The following is a 22,038-nucleotide window of genomic DNA, read 5'->3' as shown; positions in this document are numbered from 1 at the left end:
GTTTCGGCACGACAGACGGAAGAGGCCCGGTGGCTATATCTGGGATTGTTCCCCCCCAACACCTCTCCCCCTGCCTCGGCCTGCTGCATTCCTCTGCCGACGGCACCGATTAAAGGCCAATTTGTCTCTGGCCAGAGCTTGGGAACAGGGGGTTTTTAGCACCAGTGAAAGAAGAGACAGAAAGTGCCCGAGACACATTTTTACTTTGCGTGTGTTCTCACCGCTGAATCATCCTGGCTGGATTTAAAAGGATTAATGGTCTTCTGGACACAAGGTTAAATACAGATAATGTTTTTAAAAAAAAAATATGGTAATTCTATCAAAGGTAATTGATAAACAGGCTTAGTCCTCTTATCCAAATGCTACTTACTCATCTTTTTAAAACGGTGCATGTTTTTGTTCTTTTGACTTCTAAATAAATGAAAAGGAATTAAGATACACTAACTGGATTTTTCCTCTAAATCTTTATCCGGATCAGCAAATTTTCCTTTAAATGTTTATCATTTAGAATGAATACAAAGCGGACAGGTCTCTCTAAATATTTACTTATCCTGACATTATTTTTTATGCATTCTAAAATATGCCCCCTGTCACCTAACTGTTTATGGAGATCTGTTTAAACCCGCAAGCCAGCCGCCCACCCTTGACTTTGCACGACCGTGGGTTTTCGACCTGACCCCTAAACCGAAAACAGAAATCTCCCAGCGCTCGAGCTACCCCCGCGTATCCTGTCAGTGACTGATGGCTGCTCACCAAGTCTGGTCTCCAGCCGGTACTGAATTTGGGGGGGGGGGGGGCGGACTTAAAATAACAGCCTGAGTTGAGTGTGGCGGGTCTGTTAATTGTTTTGCGGGTCCAGCTTTGACCTTGTCTCATGACCTTTCAGATCTGTGCTAGGCTGTGTAAGTGTGACACAGGAAAGGCATTGAGTTCTCCCAGCCCCAAACAGAAAATGTTATCCTTTTTATTTTTGTTTTTGCATTGCCTTCCTTTCATTGTCCAGCCGTTGAGCTTTCAAGGTGTTGAAAGGTAGGTGGCTGCCCGAGGCTCGGGTAGTGGGTGCGTGTCAGACAAAAGAATGCAAAAAAAAAGTAGCTGTGGGGGATTTTCCAAACGGCCTGGCAAATACAGTGCTCTGACTTTAGCATTAGCCAAAGCTGTGAACCTCATTACCTCTCCTCGTCCTCGTTACCCTGCAACGGGAACCTGCTTTAAAAGGAAGCCCCCGCTGAGTTTTAAATAACCTCGTTTCCAGTACCAGGTTAACCACAACGGCATCTTTCAGCAGCTTTCTCAGTGCAGTGTGGGGGAAAAAAAGGACCATTTTCTTTGCTGTGAGCTCTCGCTGAACATTTTAATATTTGCCCTAGAAGCTTGGCCCGTCGTTAACAGCTAGGAAGGGTGTTGTTGAGAGGTCCAGTTTGGATCTGGAGATTGCAGGGTGTAGCCCTCGGGTGGAGTGCGCAGACGGAGGTGTGGATGGGTGAGGCCGCATAGGCTCGGCACCATCGGGAGACCGAGGGCGGACGTCAGGACTGGCTCTGGTAACCGAGGAGAAAGCGCAACCACACCCCCGCCCTGCAAGCAGAAATTGCGGCTTGTGAGTTTTCGCCTGCGAGACTTATATGGCGACAAAGGAGCAACTGTCTGCCAACTTCATTACAGAGAGAAAAGTAAACAACAAGTAAACTTTTTTTCAAAACCACCCTGGGGTTGATTTCAGATAGTTTTGGAATTCCAAATGAATGACCAAATGAATATTTAGGCAGGGATACAGTTATTTTCCCTTGTTAATGACAATATGAACACGCATGGCTCGGTGGAACGCAGCAGAGACCTTACATTCCGTACGAGCGCTATGATATCCTTCACAAACTCTATGACCCGTGTGACCCGCTGACTACCATCTCCCTCCCTGGTGCACTTTTGACTGACGGCTCATATGGACGTGTGAGAAGGACTTGTGAAGGGAAGTGTAAAGCGTAGTGGGGCTGAACAGCTTTCAAAATGTTATTTTTTATTTATTTATTTATTTATTTTCTCTGGAGAGAGTACAAGGCATTTGTCTGGCACTCTCAGGAAGAAAATTTAAGGCCCCAGAACACAGCTGTCAGAATATCTTTCTCTGACCAGCTCTCTTGCAGTGTTGATGCAGATTCAGGAATACATTTTACGTGCTTGTTGAGTGCATTTTAATTATTTTGAAAGCTGTATTTTGCATTACCTTTTGGTTTTTGGCCATTTTTCACCTTGCTTCTTTTCTCTGACATGCATTTTCATGTGTATGCATTTATATATTGACCTTAGTTATATTGTTGGCATATCAATATTCAGTGGTCTTTTCTGGCTTTCTAATATGTGGGCTGTGAGCTTCAAAGGGGAAAATATAAATGGAGGCCTAGCTTCAAAGGCAGTAGGGGGTCTTCAGTTACCCTGAATCTCCCCCTTCCTCCCCAGAATGTGTGTTTCTGCGCAGTAGCACGGACTGACCGGCCATTGCCTGCTCCGATTGGCTAAGGTGGGACACACTCACAAAGGGGTGGGATACAGGTCTTCAGCCTGTATGATGGATTTACCGGCTGTCAGCCACAGCAGTGCGGCCAGCCCCACGGTAACTGCACATCTGTAGAGCCAGGGGTGTTTGTATGTTTTTCTCATCAGGTTCGCCATGCTCAGGTAGGTAAACATGAGCAGCTTTGGTCATTATACGGTCGCTTCGCTTCCCTGTTCAACACGAGCCCTTGCCAGCGTTCCCATACATCCTGTCGATTGAGTTGCCCGAGCAGCGTGATGTGTGGAGAGACATTGTCTGTCGCTACAGCTTCCTGCAGTCTGTTTTGCGTCAACTCGCACATCCTTCAACACTGACCCCGAGAGCCTCGGCGTGTGACCCTGTAATGCTGTAATGGGGGTACGAGGCGAGACAGGAACTTTGCTGCAACAGACGAATAACACAATCGACCTCCAAGGCGATCAAAATGCTGACGTTCACAAAAAAAGCACAAAGAAATATTAAATACTGAAGTCTGAGAAGGTGATCAAGCTGCCCGTTTGCAGGTGATTACAGTGCATCATCTCCATTTCATTGCGATTCAGTATATTATTACAGCCATTTAAATCTAACTTCTCACCAGACATTCGGAGTCAAATATTTATTCACATCCATTACACTATACAGCTCACATTGAAACTGGATTATAAACTGTGATTTGTTGCCTTGGGGACTCATATTTTGGGGGAACGCTGTAAACTGTCCTCGCCTTCATAACGTAATCAAATACAATCTCGCCGCCGGTGCTGGATTCGGGCTTCTCGGTAGGATCGCTCAGGGAAGTTCAAATGAGGACTGAACTAACAGCACACAACAGCAATGCTTGGTGAGTTAAACATATTTCATATCATGGAGGAAAAGGGCCAGTGAACCCATGGTCCATGAAACGGGGCCAGCTCATTCCTGATGGGGGCATAACCCATGGTGCAGAGAGGCCTTTTCCTCCTGAATTACTACAATCTTATATTTATTTACAGCGCAAGCATTGGCTATGCATGATAAATCACTTTGTGTATACTCACCCCTTTCCAAGAAGTCTGCCAGAGAAGATGGAAATACTCGGAAATGTATCTGGGGAGATTGAAGACATGAATGCCTCTCTTTCTTTGGTGAATGTTTGTTTTTTTGAGTCAGGGTAGGTCATCAAATAATGTATTTCATTTCAGTCTAATTCTAATTCTCCTTTTGATTTATTTATCTGAGTAATAATGAAATGGATATACACAATAAACATAGTTAATGAATAATATGAATTGTTTCTTTTTTTAAGCCAAGTGCTCACAAGGTTCTCTGAAATCAGAACAAGCTGCATGTATTGACAGATCCAAATAAATTATCCAAATAAATTCAAGCAAGATGGGTGAAGTTAGAAAACTGCATTTGTTATTTTTCTTGGATCATTTTTTAACCCAGATTTTTCCTTCTCCTCCCAATTTGGAATGCCCGATTGTATTAATAAGATGGTCTCATTGCTGAAACCTCAAATTTGGGAGAGCACAGACAAGCACACGCTCTCCTCTGAAACACGTGCTGATGTCAGCTGCTGCTTTCTGCTTGGCTATGAAGTGTGTTAGCGTGTCTATGTGTGCTGCAGAATACAGCCTCACCCTGGAGAAAGTGGTGCGTGTGTGATTACTAATAGTCTTGGCTTGGTTGGGGAACCTTTAACCCAGATGGTTTCTGTTGTGTGGTGGCTGCCCACGAGTGCAGCAAGCCCAACAAGATAAATATTCACATTTTAATTAACACTTTAAGCACATACTGTTTCCAACTTTTTAAGAACTTTTTTTTAAATTTCTGGTGAGCATTGCCTATCTGCAATGAGAAAGAACATGCAAGGGACTTGTGGGTGGCTCATCCTGTGTGTAATCTGAAGAGTGCCAGTGCCGACTGTGGCCGGTAGCCCTGCAGAGGAATGCTCTGGCTTTGGAATCGCTAAGGGATGGGATGGTTTCAGTCAGTGCGGATCACAGCGTCCCCTGACTGGTGGTTGGGCACCCGCAGGACTGCTCATTGAGTGCTGAGCGTCTCCATTATATTACATTGTTTGGCAGTCGCTTTTATCCAAAGAGATTTACAATACAGTACGTGCACACCGAAGGTCAATGGAACAACTACAAAACACAGGTCCGATAAGGTACAATACTCATTGTACTCATGTGACAGTTATCCATGGGCGTGAACACATTAAGTGCACTTCAGACAGTAAGGATAGTCTTCCTCCTACTCATGTGAGCCCAACTTAAGAACTGCAGCGCTACAAGAAGCGGCAGCTGAGGGCTTCGGAGGAGAGCGCGTGCTTTTCCTCAGTCCCAAATTGTCAGCGGAGGTTGATGAGCGTTGCATCATGAGCATGATGGGGCATTCCTAATTGTGGAGATAAAGGAAAAAGAATTTCTAAAGAGTGAGACAAGAAGCAACACGCAGAGCTCCCAGTGGTGCTGCTTACCTCAGCTGACCGGCCCAGCCAAGGAGGACCGCCCATGCGCAATGCGGCTTATCCTCAGTCAGCACTTCTTTCACTTTGATCCAATCAAGCCCACTTTGCCTTTCGCTCCCTGCTATTTCTCTCACGAAACAACACAGGCAGCGCGGTAGCTCTGCTTCCGTCAGACATCAAGCGCAGAAACCGATTGGATGCCTCCTTTGTTTTTCCACTATATGATGAAAAGAGAGTGAGAATGCAGTTTGGTACAGAACTGTTTACTCGCGTGGAGAGCCGTCTAACCCAGGCCATTATGCTTTCCTGAAATAATGAATATTAGCTGTCTGGAAATATTGCCCTTCTCAATGGTAGAACTTAAATACTCAAGACTCCAAGATATTGCTTGCGTGATCATTAACTCAGTAACACCCGCAGGCGCACTCAGAAGGGTTAAACGATCAGTGTAATTCGATATTTAGCTTAATAGTTTGGGGACTGTGAGACATCCCATGTGGATAAGGGTGCTCACCCCATTCCCGTGGGACCTGGGTTCCCGTTCCAGCCAGGTCAGAGGTGGTCTAATCCATAACAGCAGAGCGGGGAAGAGCACCCCCATAGGGTCACAGAAGTTCCCCTGAATTTCCAGTCCATTTCCTTTTAGAAACGAGGGCAGTAACCCATCCCCTCCCTCCCCAGGTGCTCGTGGACACGATTTGGAAGAGCCTGCAGTCCTTACCGTCGTCCAGCTGTGACCTGTCTTCCTCCGGTCACACGTTTGAGGAAGAATGTGAGTAAATAAGCCGGGCTGGAGACCTTTTTCTCCTTCCCTGTCAGGATATTCCCATTCCCTTTAAATGGGTTTTGGGTCAGTCTTCAAGCCCAGAGTTGATGTCCCCTACAGTGAATTAAGTGGCTAATGAAATAAGGAGCTCTTCTTACCCCAGTTCTGCAATGAATGTTCTGGGAGTGTCCTTACATCCACCGATTACTGCAACTCGACCGTGCATGAGGCAATGCTGAGAGAAAAAAAAATGTGGCAGGCACGTTTAAAAAACTTATTTTGCCCAAGATTTCAGAAAGCTGTTATGTGCAATGCCCCCACTCTTGGCAGGCGAAGGTGGAAGAGGGTTAAATCTATCGCAAGCAAGTTTTACAGAGTTTTTTTTTTCCATGGCACGTTCTCGGTTTCTGTGGTCCGAGGAAAAAGGGGTCCCAAGAGCTCGGTCTAATTCCGCGTTCCAGCTCTCACGTAATTAGGGAACTTCTCCGGCATGACACTTGGAAAGGCACGGCAGTCTCTCGTTTCAGACATAAATTAGCTTGTCACTGGGTCTCAAAAGTGCTGTTCAGATCTAACCACCAATCTGCTCCCCCTTCCCCTCCCCCACCTCTCTCACTTTCCACAGTGACCAGATGCAATGAGGATATTTAAAGCTATGACTGTTTTAATGTCTTTTTTTTGTCGAATCCCATACGTTTTCTGTTATGCATCATCTCCGTTCAGCAGAAACTGTGGGGATCAATTTTAAGTTAAACACATCAAGATGTAGCTTCCAGTCAGACTGACTGCTTCACATTGTTTTTCTCTAACAGCTGGCAGTAACTCAGAGTTTTCGCCGTGAGTTATTGGTCATAACTCTTTTCACATTTCTATCAACACAACATGGACTATAGAGCTATGAAACCACTGACCTTAATTCACTCTTCAACAGTCGTTCTTTCTGTTTAAATCAATACAGCCTTTATACAGTAAGCTTTCTGACTCAGAATTGACTGAGATGACCCATATCAAGGGTCTGAGTCTGTGTGGTGTCTATCAGTTTCTGTGGCTTAGTGACACATGCAAGAAAAATGGGGCTGTGTCCAGTTTGCTACCAACACCGCAAAACTTTGAAGATCATTCCGGGATCAAAATCTGATTGTGTTCTGTTCTGAACTTTATGCAGAGAGGTGAATGCATAGGATCCTGGGCAAATATGTCTGTTTATAAGGTCAAAGAAGTGACATATATGTCCTTACTTTCCTTTCCAGGTCTCCCATGTTGTTTTAAGACTTAGCTGTAACAATCGTGGAAGGACGTGGGGGTCACATATTGTATGCATTCAGCTAACTCTGGAACTTCATTCCATAACTAGGTCACCAATATGTGCAGATTCTCTGGAGGGTGGGTGGATATGAATTCCTAAATTAGATACCATTAAAAATAGATGCGCCCCCTATACTTGTTAAAATGTGATTAAGGCCATTGAGCTGCATGTGCCCTGACTTCCAGTGATAACAGAGGTAGAAAGTCAACACCTGTAGCCACTACATGCAGTTAAAACTAAGGAAATTTCAGGCTGACTGATGTCATATTTATGATGTACATATTTAACACAGTCGGAAGGGAGATGGGGCTGGTTGGGGTTAGGTAAGCCTTTGACCTTTTATTAAATGCAGGGGAAAAAATTCCACTATTGCCCTATTGACCCATTTTACATACTTAGATTTAGATGTGTTTTTTTTTTTTTTGTATTTTATTCTTGGCCAGTCAGGGGTTGTGTTAATAAATGGCTTTGTAACATTACTTTGCATAAACCTCAGCCACTCTAACTAGAAGCTAACCTTTTTTAAAGCAAGCTTTTAATCAAGAAGTCACTCTGCAAACAGTACAGCAACTCAAAGGAGCATTTTGGGAAATCCTCAGAAAAAAACATTTCTTCACAGCTTAAAATGTAACCAATCAGGTGCCTATATGGGAAACTAAGGCCCAGGAATAAATCTTTAGATTCATGCTAGGTAGGCTCTATGGAGCATTTCTATATATATTGATTTTTTGGCTAGCTTTTGCAAGTTATGGCCAATTATATTTTCATCTTCCATTGCAAATTATGATTTGTGGTGGAGGCTTAATGTCGGAAATTTCCAGCGAGACAAACATGCTATTCACGTCACAGAAATCTATAGATTAAAGACTACTGCACCACTCAGAGCAAATTTACATTTGCCATCACAAAACCTTTAAATTTGATAGTTGCATTTCTTCTGATCTGCCTTACCTGTAGGTCAGCTATACTGAGGTGAGGTGGAGGTTGTCTACTTTGACCCAGGTTGACAGCAGATTGGCCAATCTTAATTACAGGTGTAGTCATTATACCAGTCTACAATTCTCAATAAGGACAACAGTACAACATCTAAGTTAATGTCATACAAGAATACACCCTATGTGAGTCAGTTAGGGAGAAACTGAAAGCTAATCACCAAGGAAAGAACTAGATGGGTACACAAAGCAAACTGTGCATTCAGTGCAGGATTGGGAAGTCTTTACCATATCACAAGACATGGCAGCCATTAAGAGACGGAACATCTAAAAAGAGAGCTGCAGTCTGTGGATGTGGCCTCTTCTGACGATCCAACTCTGCTGCTTCTAGGATGGTTAATGAATAAATGCATCCGTATTTTGCCAAAGGTATTAAAATGTGTATTCTGAACACGGGAAGGTACGGTTGTCTTTGTTTCATTAGGCTGCTCCCTCAGACTCTTTGTGTCAACTTGCTGATTTCAGATGGAGTCAACACGCTGTTATTGAGGGAGAGGTGTATTTCCAGTTTTTTTTATCAACAGAAAGTGTGATTCAACTTATTAATACCTTTTGCAATGGTCATAGTAACAAAGACACTTTGAATTGTATACAGCTTCAAAAGGTGTAATGACTTATGGTACTTCTGGGTTCATACCATGTTTGACTGTCTGGTTAGTCTTTAACTTTGAGGATTGTATCTCCGGTTATATTGTAGCTGTGTATGTGTGTGTGTGTGTGTGTGTGTGTGTTTACACCGTAGCTAAGGTGTCTAACAATGCTTATGTCCTGGAGTTTTCAGACATCAATGAGCATGTGAGCGTCTGCTACAGAAGGTGATGCCACCCCCTGGAGCTGCAATAAGAGTGTGATTGGTTCCTTTGCCTGGGGACCTTGGTCTTTAGCCGAGTGGGCTAATTGTGTCTCTTGTTGTGTGGCACAGCCGGTGAGTTATAAACCTGCAGCAGACCTACTGGCATTACATTCTCTCCTAGCAAAGTAGCACAAGTCTGTTGTCTTTAGTTCACACATCATTGCTAGTTCACAGTAGATTGTACACAAACATTTGGCAGTGGACATTTGGCTTCCTCCATAACTCAGCTGGTGGAGCAGTGGGAACAGAAGCATCAGCTGGCTGAAAGCATTTCGGAAAAAGAAACTGCAGAATTGGGACTTAGCGATAATTACAACTGGCTATTCCAAACTACAGGAAAATGAAACGGGGAATAAGAAATATTGTCAGGAAACCAAACAAAAGGGAAATTATTATTTGTGAGAATTATTTAAAAAATAAAATAATAATGATATATTATCCAGATTTATCAGTGACTGGGTACAGGCCTGTGTCTTCAAAGTGTCATCATAACTACTACTAATGACAAAATAATAAGTAATGACTATGCATAATTTAAGAAGGCATGTACTTTATTCACACACGTATACTGTTCATATTCATATTGCTTTACAGATAGTCTGTGGAGAATGTTTTGCCCATATGCAAAAAAAAAAAAAAAAAAAAAGAAATCTGGCCCCTTGAAAGAAGTAGTTCACGAGCCCGGATATATAAGCAGGCATAAGCAGGAAAAATTCCCTTCTAAAGCTGTTGTGGGATTATCAGCTTTTCAGCAGTCACAGAGACTCCACCGCCATAATGGGTGGGTTTAGAACAGCACACATCCAGCTCTGGGGTAGAGAAAAACGGGCCTGAGAATTTGGCAACATAGTCTCCATTTCTACCACATAAAAGAAGGTGATTAATTTTGTGCAAATTTTTTATATTACTTAATATTTGCTGTACCCTGCTTCACAGCTAACCATCTAAAACATTTCCGTATTGTCATGACATAGATTATTAGTGGAATTTTTGATGTCCCATATTACAGTACATTTGGAAATCGGTATTAAAAATATTGCTAACCCGGTCAAAAAAAAAAACCAAAACAACAAAAATCAAAACAAAAATATATTAAAATATTGTTGGAAAACCCATTTGTTTTATAATTCATCACGTGAGGTGTAATCCAATGAATAATGAATGCTACGTTGACTTGTGTCTGTGGACTAGACGGCAGGTCATGAATTATGGATTGTTATTCCTGGCGAGGCGCTGAAACTGGGTGGCAGTGGTAGCAGGGTGGCCCTTCCAGCGCAATTTTGTTTACAGTTTTTTTTTTTTTGCCGTTTGATCTCGTTGGTCTTAACTCCCTTCTTTGCGTGGTAATCATTAACACAACAAAAGGAATGCGTTCCACAAGCAGGGAGGCAGGAAGTATGCTTGCATTACCCACCGTTACACTTGGGGAACCTACCGACTCGACTGAAAACAAAAACATACGTGTACATCAGTGATCATTCTCTGTAACGCAAGCGTCTTGCGGCTCGGCAAATGCTGTGGTAAATTATTCATCAAATGAAAACGGGATAAGAACACAAGTTATGCAAAACCTTGGTAGAACATGGGAAGTAAACTCCTGCATGGATGGAGCTTTATGTACCCCACAAATGAAAATCAGGGTCAAAGATTGAACGCTTTATGAAAAAATATAATAAAACAAACCAGCTTATCCTCAGCTCCTCCTGATATACTCTTGGTTTGTCATTTACTTGAAGAATAAATATCTTTATTCTGTTTCCTCCTGGTGATGTTACTAGGACTGATAATAATGTTCTGTTGTGCTAGCTCTGGACTTCCAGACATGGATGCGGCCGTTAACTGAAAAGAAGCCCTGTGCAATTTCATCCATTTTGCAGAGATCTTTCCTTTCCAAGGAAACTTGTTGTGCTTGTAATTATGAACACTTTACACAATTAGTAATTTGCAGACCTATAACTACATGTTCAACTCTCAGTCGCAGAATTGCAATGTGTTATTCAACCCTAAAACATGCAGGTCCATCACTCTAACCCCTACTGTACATCATTATGACGGTGGTGTATTAATGCCATGCCTGTGAGGCCTAATAGCCCAAGGATGGGGTTAAAGGGCTACAGCCAGCAGTAGAGTTTTAATGGTAAAGAGCTGCCTGATTTGCTGGGTGCTGGTTTGTGGTACCATAGAAATGAGTACACTGATGCTCACTGCAGCCTGTCATGTTCCCAGAGATGAGAGTACAAAATTAGCTGACATACATAAGCATTAGTATGTCATGGCTTGCCTCTGCTAAGAGGTTAAACTCACAATCTACTTTTCTCTTTGCAAAAGGTGATCATACTCCTTACAAATTAATTTGTTTCACCTTTTTTTGTTGTTGCTGTTTTTGACTGAATGAACTCCTGAAATTTATTTTAAATGTAAGTATCATATATCATATGAAGTCATGTCATATAACACTGCATTTGGGTTTCTGGAAATATGGTTTGCCTTTGAAGGAAAACATTTTTTTGCATTGGTGGACTTTTCTTTTTAATGCGTAAATGTGTTCTAGTTTTAGCCTCATACTGGGTTTCAGTCTATTCTTAAAAAAATAAACTGTCCATCCCGGTTTCCAGAATTATAGCACAGTTTTATGACATCCACTGACATTACCTCTCTGATATGTGAATGTGGGTATCATGTTGTTTTGGGGGTAGAGCTGTAATATCCAAATTTAGTTGTGAATTTGATTCCCAGTTAGGACTTTCTATTTTGCATGGGTGGAGCAACTGTGGCTATTCCCCTCTTGCTTTAGAGTGGTACACAGTATGTAAACACTCATTAGCAGTGACAGAGTTAAATTAACTCTTTAGTTGTGGAAAGTTAGCAAACTTTCTCCAAAGTGTGAGGAATATGATGGAATCTATCATTGTAAATAGCTAGCTAGTGACATTTCAGCAGCTTCGATTTCTAAATGTACTGAGACATGCAGTTTTAGTTTTCTATAGTTCTTAAAGTCATACTATGCAGGATTTTTTAGCCTTGCTGTGGTCCTGTGTTTACAATCAAAGCAGTCTCCTCCTCTGTCTTTAACCCTGCTCACTGTACCCGACCAAGTCACAGACTTGTGAATTCATTTGAAACTACCAGTACATTTCTCCCATCAATTACTCGGATCGAATGTAACATTGTCCTATCGAGACCTCAAACTGGACATACAAATAATTTGTAAACCGGACATTCCCGCCAAAAACCGGACATCTGGCAACCCCTAGCTGAATAGCTAGAGGTTACGTTACTTACAGATCCAACAGAAAACAAGCTGACTCACTTTTCATCTCTTGGTGTACTTCAGCTGACGCCACCGAGGAAAAGTAATTCCAGGGTTAACTCCAGTTCTTGAACATTCCGTGTCGGCTTGTCTTTTTCCATCGCGCATCACAGATGAGCCTTAGAACAGATAAGCCTGGTTGGTTTATAATACTTTTGAGGTAGTATGTGTACCATGTAGTATGCCTTTAAGAAAGCTGTGGCTGGCTGTGACTTTCTGAATACTGGCAGCAAGCTGGTTAGTTTTCTGCCATTAAATAGCCAACCTTGTTTTAAATACAATAAAATATGATGCTTGTACAGATTGATTGTTATATCCTCATGAATTAAGATTGCTTTGCTAACATTTGCTAGCTGGCACATTAACCTTACAATGGCTCCAAGATTACCTTAGTTGGGGATCTTATGAAATGGTATTTATTTATTTATTTATTTTCAACATAGATACATTGTTACATTTACATAGCTAACTAAATGGATATCTTTGACCCATCTAGGACTGTGTAAGAAGCATGATGTGCTGCTATCATGTAGCGAGGTTACTTACGCTAGTAGAGCTTGCTTAGTTAGCAACTAGCTAGGGCAAATTTCTCAGACCAAAAATATGATGGTTCTCCATTTAAAACTGTCAATGATAGGTTCAGTTTGGAAAGGGGTTGATTCAGTTCAGTGTTTCTGAACTCTGTGTCCATCTCGCTAGGAACATTACATGCCAGGCTGATGTTGATCAGAGATTGTGTGTCTGAAATCAAGACTAACTAATTAACAATACCTACTATGGAGTTGGGGAAACCAGGCTGTGTTTACATAAAATCCTATGGAGAAAAAAAGTATTTGAAGACACGCTGGTTAAGTTTATCAGATAAGCAAGAGGCAAATGTTGCAAAATAAGGCTAATTTTAGGCCTATCGTAATTTTAGGCAGGTATCACAGGTGCTGTTACAGTTGCCATTAACATGGATGGCATAGCTGGGGATGGAGAGGAATATTTGGTAGTCCCATTAAAAGATAAAATTATGTCTGTCTACCTGACAATTTGCTGTGGTTAAAGGTACAAGGCAATTTATCTTGTGCTGAATGGATCTTGCCATCTTATGCTAATGCAGCGGGTCCTTCCTTCTTGAGAATGAGCTCAACTCTGAACACCTGTCTCCAGAATGAGGCATTGATGTGCAGCAGAGCTGACCCTTTGCTGTGTTTTTTCTGGTTTGTATGAAGAATATTTTGCTGAAACAGCTCACTGCAACGTGAATTATGGATGTTAAAAACATTGGAAAGACTGGTTTGGTTTTGGTTTGGCTAATGTAATGTAATCTGTGTATCCAAATGAATGAAGCGGGGTTTAACAACAGGCAGAATGGTTAAAATGAAGGTTAAAATGCTTTAGGGGCTTTTTTCTCTTTAGGTAGATTTATTTAAATTCTGTAAACTATGGCAGAATGTAGACCACGGTTTTGCATACCTTGTCCCCATCAGGTTGTTAATTACATTATTGATAAATTAATGTAATATAATGCCTGGGCCAACATCATCTTAGCGTCCAGGGCTTCACTAAAGACCACTGTATACCTGCGAGTGTTCATGTTTATCTTGTTTTTGATGCAACTGCTGAGACTTCACTTGGTGTCCATTCAGTGACATAGCACCCACTTGAGATTAGCTCACAAAGGGTGTTGTGTCCTCATTAGTGACTGACTTGTTAGACTCCACCATGTGTTCCTGTGAATTGCAGAGAGAATGTTATGTCACTTCCTATCTGTTTTATTCAAGATTATATTATAAAATCTTGCCTTGAACCCTAAATCAGGCTGCTAAATATCAGCCAAGCCCACCATAAAAGCATAAAAACATATAATGATGAAAACAAGCTGCTCAGCCCATCTTCCAGGTCTCAAAATATTAATCTCCCTGAGTCTTGGTAAAATGAAGGTCTAATAAATCAATATATCTTTCCATTTTTAGCAATTTTGCTGTACCACATTTGGTCTTGATGAATGCAAGGGGTTCCGACTCCACTATGATGGTGGCCATTTTAGGACGTTATTGTCCGTCACTTGATTTGCTGTCAGGTATCATTGTGACTTGCTATACTTTATTTTTGGGCTTGTTGTGTCCTTGCTCTGTTTTGCTAACAGATTTCACAAAAAGAAATTCAGGAAAATTCTGGCATCCCTTATATATCAAACTTTACTTGCTAGTGCCTTTGGGCACCTGACTGCGAAAAAGGTTTGTCATCCCTCTGATAACATTCCACAGTCATTCTCCTGCCTCACACAAAGCGTGCTGGTTTACATTTGGTTCTGAAATTTTAGGCTTGTATACCAATCAAAGGATGGAGGGTATTAGTGTGGTGAAGCGCCTGAAGCGGATGTTGCTGTAATGACAAAAAAAGCCTCAAACACAAAAATGAAATGGAAAATGGAAAGTAAAAATCTTGCCATCATACCTTTAGAAATCTAGTGAAAAATGTAGGTAAATGGCAACATGCACAGCATATGTAGTCATATAGCAGAATATACTTTGTAGCAGGGTAGAATGACTAATGTACTGAGGCCCTATATCAGTAAATAGCCAGTCAAGTATTTGTCAAGTATTTGCTGCTGTATTGGGAAAGCTGAAAAACTGTGTCATACACATTTCTCATGGATATTGCAATAGGTGCAAAACAAAACTTTTATTCCTTTTAAATATGATCTTTTAGATCTTAGAGGTTTAATAATTTCACTTACAGTGTTCGCAGGAAAAGCTTTGATTGAATTGCATGTAACACCTATGTCTTTTTTTCATGGTAAATTTGTTCCTACTTGCCTCTATAGAAAATGTCACCCTTATTAATGTAAAATTTGGCTGAGAATGTATCTGGAAAAATTAAGATAAACCATTTCATTTTCTGAGAACATTACATTATTGTTCATTTAAAAATTTTACTGAATTATAATGAATACACCATTCCGCTAAAGAAAACTGCATATCGTACATATCTCTGTGATATGTATGTGTGTGTGTGTGTACTGTATATATTCATTGCTTTGTGATTGTAGATATAGATTTTCCATATAAATGAGCAATATAAACGTTTGCTGTTACTGCAATATTCCAACTCCAGGCAACACAACTCCACTCAATTACAATAAAAAATAACTGGAAATAGGGATTCAAGCCTGTAATATCTAATATATCTAGTTTTATTATACATACTTAAAACACACACACACTTGTGTGTATATATGTATGCATGCATGTGTACGTGTGTGCATGTGTGCTTGTGCATGTGTCTGAGTGTTTTTCCTTGAACTGCATTTTTTGAAGAAGCCAGCCACTTCAAAGGAAACAGTGCAGGGTAGGAGAGAGAAGGATTAGTCATTAGAGTGTATTTCTGGACTTCAAATGCTTTATTTCTCCAATAAAAGAGAACAGAAAACCATATGAAAATAGATTTCAGAAGGGGAGGGGGGTGGGGGTAATGCAATTCATATACCTTACAAATCAGTGGCTTATACATGTGTACCTGCCCGTGAGTCTATGTATTCTTTATTATAGCTGTCAGGGTATTTTAATGCGGACTTATTTATACAAACCCCCTAACACAGTGGCTCTCTAGCGACATAGTGCCAAACCTCCAAAAATGATGACCTTGGAAAGCGAGCGATACAGGACTTTCCCTGTGAGTTTTTAAATAAATAATCAGCTTGGCTGCCCATTCAGCACAATAACTACCTGACACACTGACACAGGATTGACAGGGACTGAGAGAATCCGTAAACACCGAGCCGCTTTCGCGCAGGCTAGCCGAGCGCATCTTGAGCGTCATAGACGCTCACATTCTGGGACGAGACAAATCTAAATTCGCTCCAAAACACGGCCTAGCTTTCACCTGCTGTCGCCTGCCGACGCATTGGGAACACTAGACGTGTAATTAGGCAGCCCTTGGAAGAGCCTTCAATTTGTTGCGAAGAAAGTGTCACACCGTTCCTCACGTTCTCTCGCGTGCTTACTGATTAAGGTGGAGTTTGGTATTTTGGTCCTTTTTTGGGAACTATTTATGCAACAAAGTGTGTATACACCCTTGTTCTGCGTCAGTTTAGGACATTGTTTTGTCTTCATAGTCTAAGGCCTCCACCTTCGTGACGACTTTTGGGTTTAGAAAAAGGCAGGAATGGGAATATGTGGATGAATGTAAAAATACAGACTCAAAAATATCTGGCTCGGAAGCGTGCTTTTTCAAATGAAAGCTTTGGTGTATTTTGGAACACAGTTGTTGGAGGCAGGGATTTCAGACTGACATTGCTTTCGTGTTGACTGTTTTAGATCATTCGGTTTTGTTCTAGGTATTTCCTGCAGCTAAAACTAGTTAATTTAAGTTTATGTGACTGTACGAGACCAGACAGGAACATGTTTCAGAGTGATTTTAAGTGCCTTCAAATGATGTTTGAATTCATTTGTCCTTCATCAACATGCTTTGTCAAAAGACCTTCCAAAAATAATATTCATCATTTAACACTTTTAAGACCACAGAGTTGTCGTGTCTGTAAACTCAAATAACCCTGATAAATCTCACTCTTTCTTTCTTTCTCTCTCTCTCCTGCACATGAGTGCACACATGCTTATATTTTAACTCGAATATTGTCCTTTCAAAAAAAAATGTGACCGTGTTATACAGTTTTTGAGTCAATGTTACTATCAGTGTTAGGTTTCTCCAATGTCTAGCTGCACATACTGTATTTCATTCAATGGTTTCATGTAAGTGAGGATGGCAGAAGATCCTGTCTTGACGCTTCATACATTTTCATACAAAAAAGATGAGTGAGATTGGAAAAGAATGCCTTTGGCTCTTATTCATGTGAACTGAAACTGAACCGTGTGATCTTTCTTATCTTATCTCAACTCATGAGTGGCAGCCCATCTAAGCAGGCAGTTATGCAGCCAAAACAAATCTGACCCAACTTGTTCACATTTCCCCCCATGTTCTCCTCTCTTGTACCCCCCCCACCCCCAGATCACAGTGTTTTTGTACAATGGAGTGTATTTCTACCTCAACTGGCCCTCCACTTCCACTCTGTGGGGCTGCTGTTTCAGCATGACCACCCTGGTGTGGAATCATGTTGGATTTTAATCCTGACAAAGCAGGATGACCCCCTAGCCAGAGGCCTGTAGACACTGGGCCCTCTGTACTCGTCCACACTGAGGGCCTGGTGCTGTGTAACCCAATTTCTCCTGTTTGGTGACCTCACGGTGCTGGTCTGAGATAGGGTTACACACTGGGCCTCCTGCGGCACGTCTGCCTGTGTTGGGGGTGGAGGGGGGCTACCTGCGATAAGAGAAGTGTCAAACCCGTGAAGGTCTCACAGGGTGTCTAAAGGGTATTATCTAAAAAATTTGCACCCCTGTTAGATTTTCAGGGCAGTGTTGAAATAAACAAGGAAAAGAGGCAATGCCTCTTGCTGCTGTGTACTGGGAGGGGCGTAGCTTGCTATCTGAAGAGATAAGGGAGAGAAAACACGTTGCATTAAATGTGGGATGGTTGTCATAGCAAGGGCTTTGCGCACTGCAGACGGCTCATGAAGTTAGCACTGCTGGCGAGAGCATGAGGGCGGGAGAGGGAGAGCAGGGGAAGGGAGGGCCTTCTGAGGTGGTGGCACTGAGTCTAGGCACAGATTGGGAAGCCTTCAAGGAGACAGGAACCCATTCGAGTTGCAAATACGAGTTAAACCGCAAGCAAATTAGCTTTTCTGACTGCTCCGATTTGCTTTACAGATCTTTCCTGGTCTTTTAACGGCACTTCTCCATCTTTCTTTCCATTTCCCCCATTTTCCTCTCTGTCCTGGACCTGATATGAGTGGTCTACCTCAATGAAATCCTAGGCTTTGACGCAGTTAATATGTATGAACTGTACAGTGAATGTATGCGTCTGTACTGAAAATAGAATACCGCTGCCCATTAACCTCTCCATAAGTTATGTTCCCGGGTGGCTGGTGGGGATTTGTTTGGCTGACACGACCCCAGTGAGCACGGACGGGGCATTCACCTGCTCGGTTCTGTGGCCGGTCTTCTGAGGCATGCTTTCCGTCTGACCACCCGCGGTCACGGTCAGGTGCGGTTTAGATCCCCTCTCGGCCTCCGGACAACATGGAGAGCATGTGGCCTCTGTGTGTCTGTGGGGTGGTTATTATTAAAAGGAAGTGCGCTGAATATGGGCTGGGCACAGCCCAAGCTCTGGAAACTAACACACAACACACCAGGCTCTGCTCCACAGGCCAGACCACCTTCTTGGGAAGAAGGACTTCGCCTTGTACGTTTAAGTGGCAAAATGCATGTCCATGGACCAATTTTATTAATTTTTTTACAATCTGTATATTTGTCCTCCATAATCATTTATGGAACTTTCCAGAGAAATTAATATCTTAAACCTATAAAAAAGAAAGAGGCCTTTCATAAGTCTACAGTTTTTGGGGAACTATTTTTGTTATTCTGCTTTAAACCTTTGCACACCGTAGATCCTTTAAATCCTCCTGTATGTTTGAAAAGTCAGGTTTCAACACTGAGCATGCTCAGAACTGTATGGGCTCTTACAGGTCATCGGTGCATCGCGGTTTTATCCAGGCAAAGATATTTATGCCTTGTTTGGAATGACTTGACAGAGGGGGGAGGAATGGAAGCGTGGAGCTGTGACTTTAATGTTCACTTTGGGACAGAGGGTGAAATATGCCCTGTGCCACTGCTCCTCACATTCATACCTGAGGTGAGATAGGGGACTTGTTCAGACATGCAATGTAAAATAGGTTGGACTGCATGGCCATGATTTGGTCCGTTTAATTTTAAGCAAAAATAAAAATGGATGAATTGATTTGAAGATGCCTTTCTTTGAAACTGGAACATTTTTTTACAGGGTGCCACTGTCCTGTTCCACTTACTCTATTTAAGTAGTTTTACGAGTAATACATTTAAACCCGGCACCCAGTTAATGCATCAGATATGTATCTGCGCAACTAATAATGTTCCCTGAATTTTTCTATTTAAAGGGAAATCTTTTTAATGCGAAAAATTGCCTAATTTGGAGCTGTACTATGCCACATAGTGGTGCAATTAGCTTGTGAATAAAATTTATCCTTGAAGAAATATTTCAAAAAACCATTAAAAAAAAAATTTATTGTGTTGTACTCTGGCATACAAAAAGGGACATTGCAACTGGTTCATGGCGAATCGTCAAAGGAACAAATGTGCTTCTTCTGCTGGTGTGGGAGGTACACTGGTGGCTCGAGAGGCAAAACTAGCCAGTTAAAATTTTGGAAGGTAATAAAAGTAAATAAATAAATAAAGAAAAAACTCTGTAAAATAGATAAACACAAATAAGAAGAACATAAGTGACTTCACAATATTGGCTAAACTGATCTTTTGCATTTTTTTCTGAGCAGTCCTAAAACATTGGGGTAAAGGTGATATTTGTGTGAAGCTTGTGTGTGAATAAATGAGGGTTAATGGTACGTATGAGTAAGATGACTGGAAAGTCGATGTGCTTTCTCCAGAGCTAACTGTTGTGTAGGCAAGTTTAGCTCTTAATATGAATCTTTGAAGCTATGAGGAAAATGTTACAGAATTAGGCTTCTTTAGCAATAGTGTATCTCACCTTCTGCCCTGTGTGTGTAAACAGGAACCTGAGAGCTGGATGCCCAATGCATGCATAGCATTCAGACCCCATAGCAGAGTATTAGGGTGGCAGACAAAGGTGGAATAAGAGGGAGGGATGAGTGATGCAACCTAGCTATAGGAGATGTGGGGTTTCAGGAGATGTGCTAAGAGCTTTCCAGCTGTGATCTGAGACTGTCAGTCACCAAACTGACTGACTTGTTTCTTGTTTCTAGGCGGCAGTGTAGTATAATGGCTAAGGAATTGCTCTTGTAACCTAAAGGTCGCAGGTTCGATTCCCCGGTAGGACACTGTCGTTGTACCCTGTGCAAGGTACTTAAACTTCAGTATACATCCATCTGTATAATTGGATACAATGTAAGTTGATCTGGATAAGAGCGTCTGCTAAATGCCTGTAAACTAAACCAAATGAAAGGGCGATACTTTCTTAAATGACATGGATGAAAAGGCCTGCATCTGGATCAGAGCGTGAGCTGGAACAGCCGGGTCACGGGACGGGCCGCTGCCGGGCCGAGATGAACGAGATGAGAAGCGAAATGGAAGCAGAGTGGAGCACAGTGGGTAAGGAAGTGGGCTTGTAACCGAAAGGTGGCAGGTTCGATTCCCGGGTAGGACACTGCCGTTGTACCCTTGAGCAAGGTACTTAACCGAAATTGCTTCAGTATATATCCAGCTGTATAAATGGATACAATGATAAATGCTATGTAAAAGTTGTGTAAGTCGCTCTGGATAAGAGCGTCTGCTAAATGCCTGTAATGTAATGTAACGAAGCCCGGGCCGTTCTGTTCCTGCGTTGGCCGCCGTCTCGTGCACTCGCCGAGCGGGAACGCGTCCCTTAATATTCTAAATCTGCTGTCAGCTGTGCCGGGCCGCTCTGCCCACGGGTATCTGACAGGGCCGGTCTCCGACGAGTCCCGTTCCCCACTGCATTTTCGCTTGCTCTGCAGATTTTCTCCCGCGTTCGTTCGGAGGGCGACAGTCCCCCCGAATCTCGTAACGATGATAATTCTCAGACGTTCCTCTTCTCCCCCTCGCAAATTGGTCTGGGCGAACGTGCGGAGCTGCATGCAGTTAGCGCTTCAATTTCAAGAGAAGGGGGGAAAAAAGAGCAGCCCACGGAATCGGCGCCGCCGTTTTTTCTCCACGAGGGGCTTTTTAGCTTGAGCCGCAGAGCGAAGCACTAAACGGGGCCCAGATTTCCTCCGATACGTGCTCTCAGAATTGAGCATGCGCTAATGTTTAATCTCCGCATTACTGGGCCTGCATTTGCCGGGGTCTTCATCCCACAGGTGCAATAACGCAGAGATTCTACGCGGGGTGCATGAGAAGGGCCTGGATTCAGCCGTTAACTTCAGGCTCTCAGTATACCGTGCTGGCGTAAATGTCATTGTAAGCAGCCTGGCGAATGGATAATGTGATGTTGTATGTACGACAGCTGCGACGAGTATTAAGCCGAACCAAAGTGATGGAAAGAGGAAAGTGGGGAGAAAGAAAGAGAACTGCTCATGATCTAAAGCGCCCCCCCGCCCTCATGAAAAATGATGAAGGTGGTGTTATGGCTTGGGCATGTATAGCTGGAACTGGATCACATGTCTTCATTGATGATGTGACTGCTGACGGCAGCAGCAGGATGAATCCTGGAGCGTACATAAATGTCTTATCTGCATCGATCCAGCCAAATGCCTCAACACTCATCGAATGGCACTTCACTTTGGAGCCCAGAAATGGGGGGACTATGTATAAAAAGTGCTTTCATTTATACACAGATGCATCACAAAAGCATAAAATACCCTTTAAGCTGAGAATGTGCACTTTAGCCACATGAGAATGGTTTGATTACAAATCTAAAAGTGTGGAGTACAGAGCCAAATAAATTTAAAAAATGTCTTTTCCCAAACATTATGGAGCTCACGGTGTATACAGCAGCTCAGGAAACTAAATCAATTTAAAATAGATCTACTGATTAATTTTTTTTATTTTTTTTATTTTTTTACCTTACCAGACCAAATTAGCAAATGAACTGCCATTAAATGCGGGCGTGGTCACCTTTTTCACAGAATTCGTTTTCTGGAGCTCACAGCTCTTTATGAACATACAGAGTGCACCATTACCTCTTTACTGTTCATCAATCAAGCTGTCCCACAAGTCCCCTCAGTGGGAATAGCACACACTCTGTC

At 42.3% G+C, this 22,038-nt stretch overlaps 2 long non-coding RNA genes across 3 annotated transcripts in view; one reads left to right on the top strand and one right to left on the bottom strand.

Moving 5' to 3' along the window:
- LOC118208656 overlaps positions 1 to 22,038 on the top strand; it is a 105,810-nt gene that overhangs the window by 41,498 nt on the left and 42,274 nt on the right. Inside the window, exon 3 of one of the 2 annotated variants that reach the window (XR_004761610.1) lies at positions 5,673 to 5,763. The exons of the other annotated variant lie outside the window; for it this stretch is intronic. This is a non-coding gene — a long non-coding RNA (uncharacterized LOC118208656). The remainder of the gene's footprint in view (positions 1 to 5,672; positions 5,764 to 22,038) is intronic. 2 annotated transcript variants of the gene reach the window in all.
- Positions 951 to 6,211, bottom strand: LOC118208666. Its single transcript, XR_004761614.1, has 4 exons — positions 5,713 to 6,211; positions 5,001 to 5,208; positions 3,574 to 3,622; positions 951 to 1,578 (listed from the first exon to the last, which is right to left on the bottom strand). It is a non-coding gene; the product is annotated as an uncharacterized LOC118208666 (long non-coding RNA).

This window comes from Anguilla anguilla, chromosome 1 (genome assembly GCF_013347855.1).
Source record: "Anguilla anguilla isolate fAngAng1 chromosome 1, fAngAng1.pri, whole genome shotgun sequence".
NCBI lineage: Eukaryota > Metazoa > Chordata > Actinopteri > Anguilliformes > Anguillidae > Anguilla > Anguilla anguilla.
This window is presented reverse-complemented; position numbering and strand designations above follow the sequence as displayed.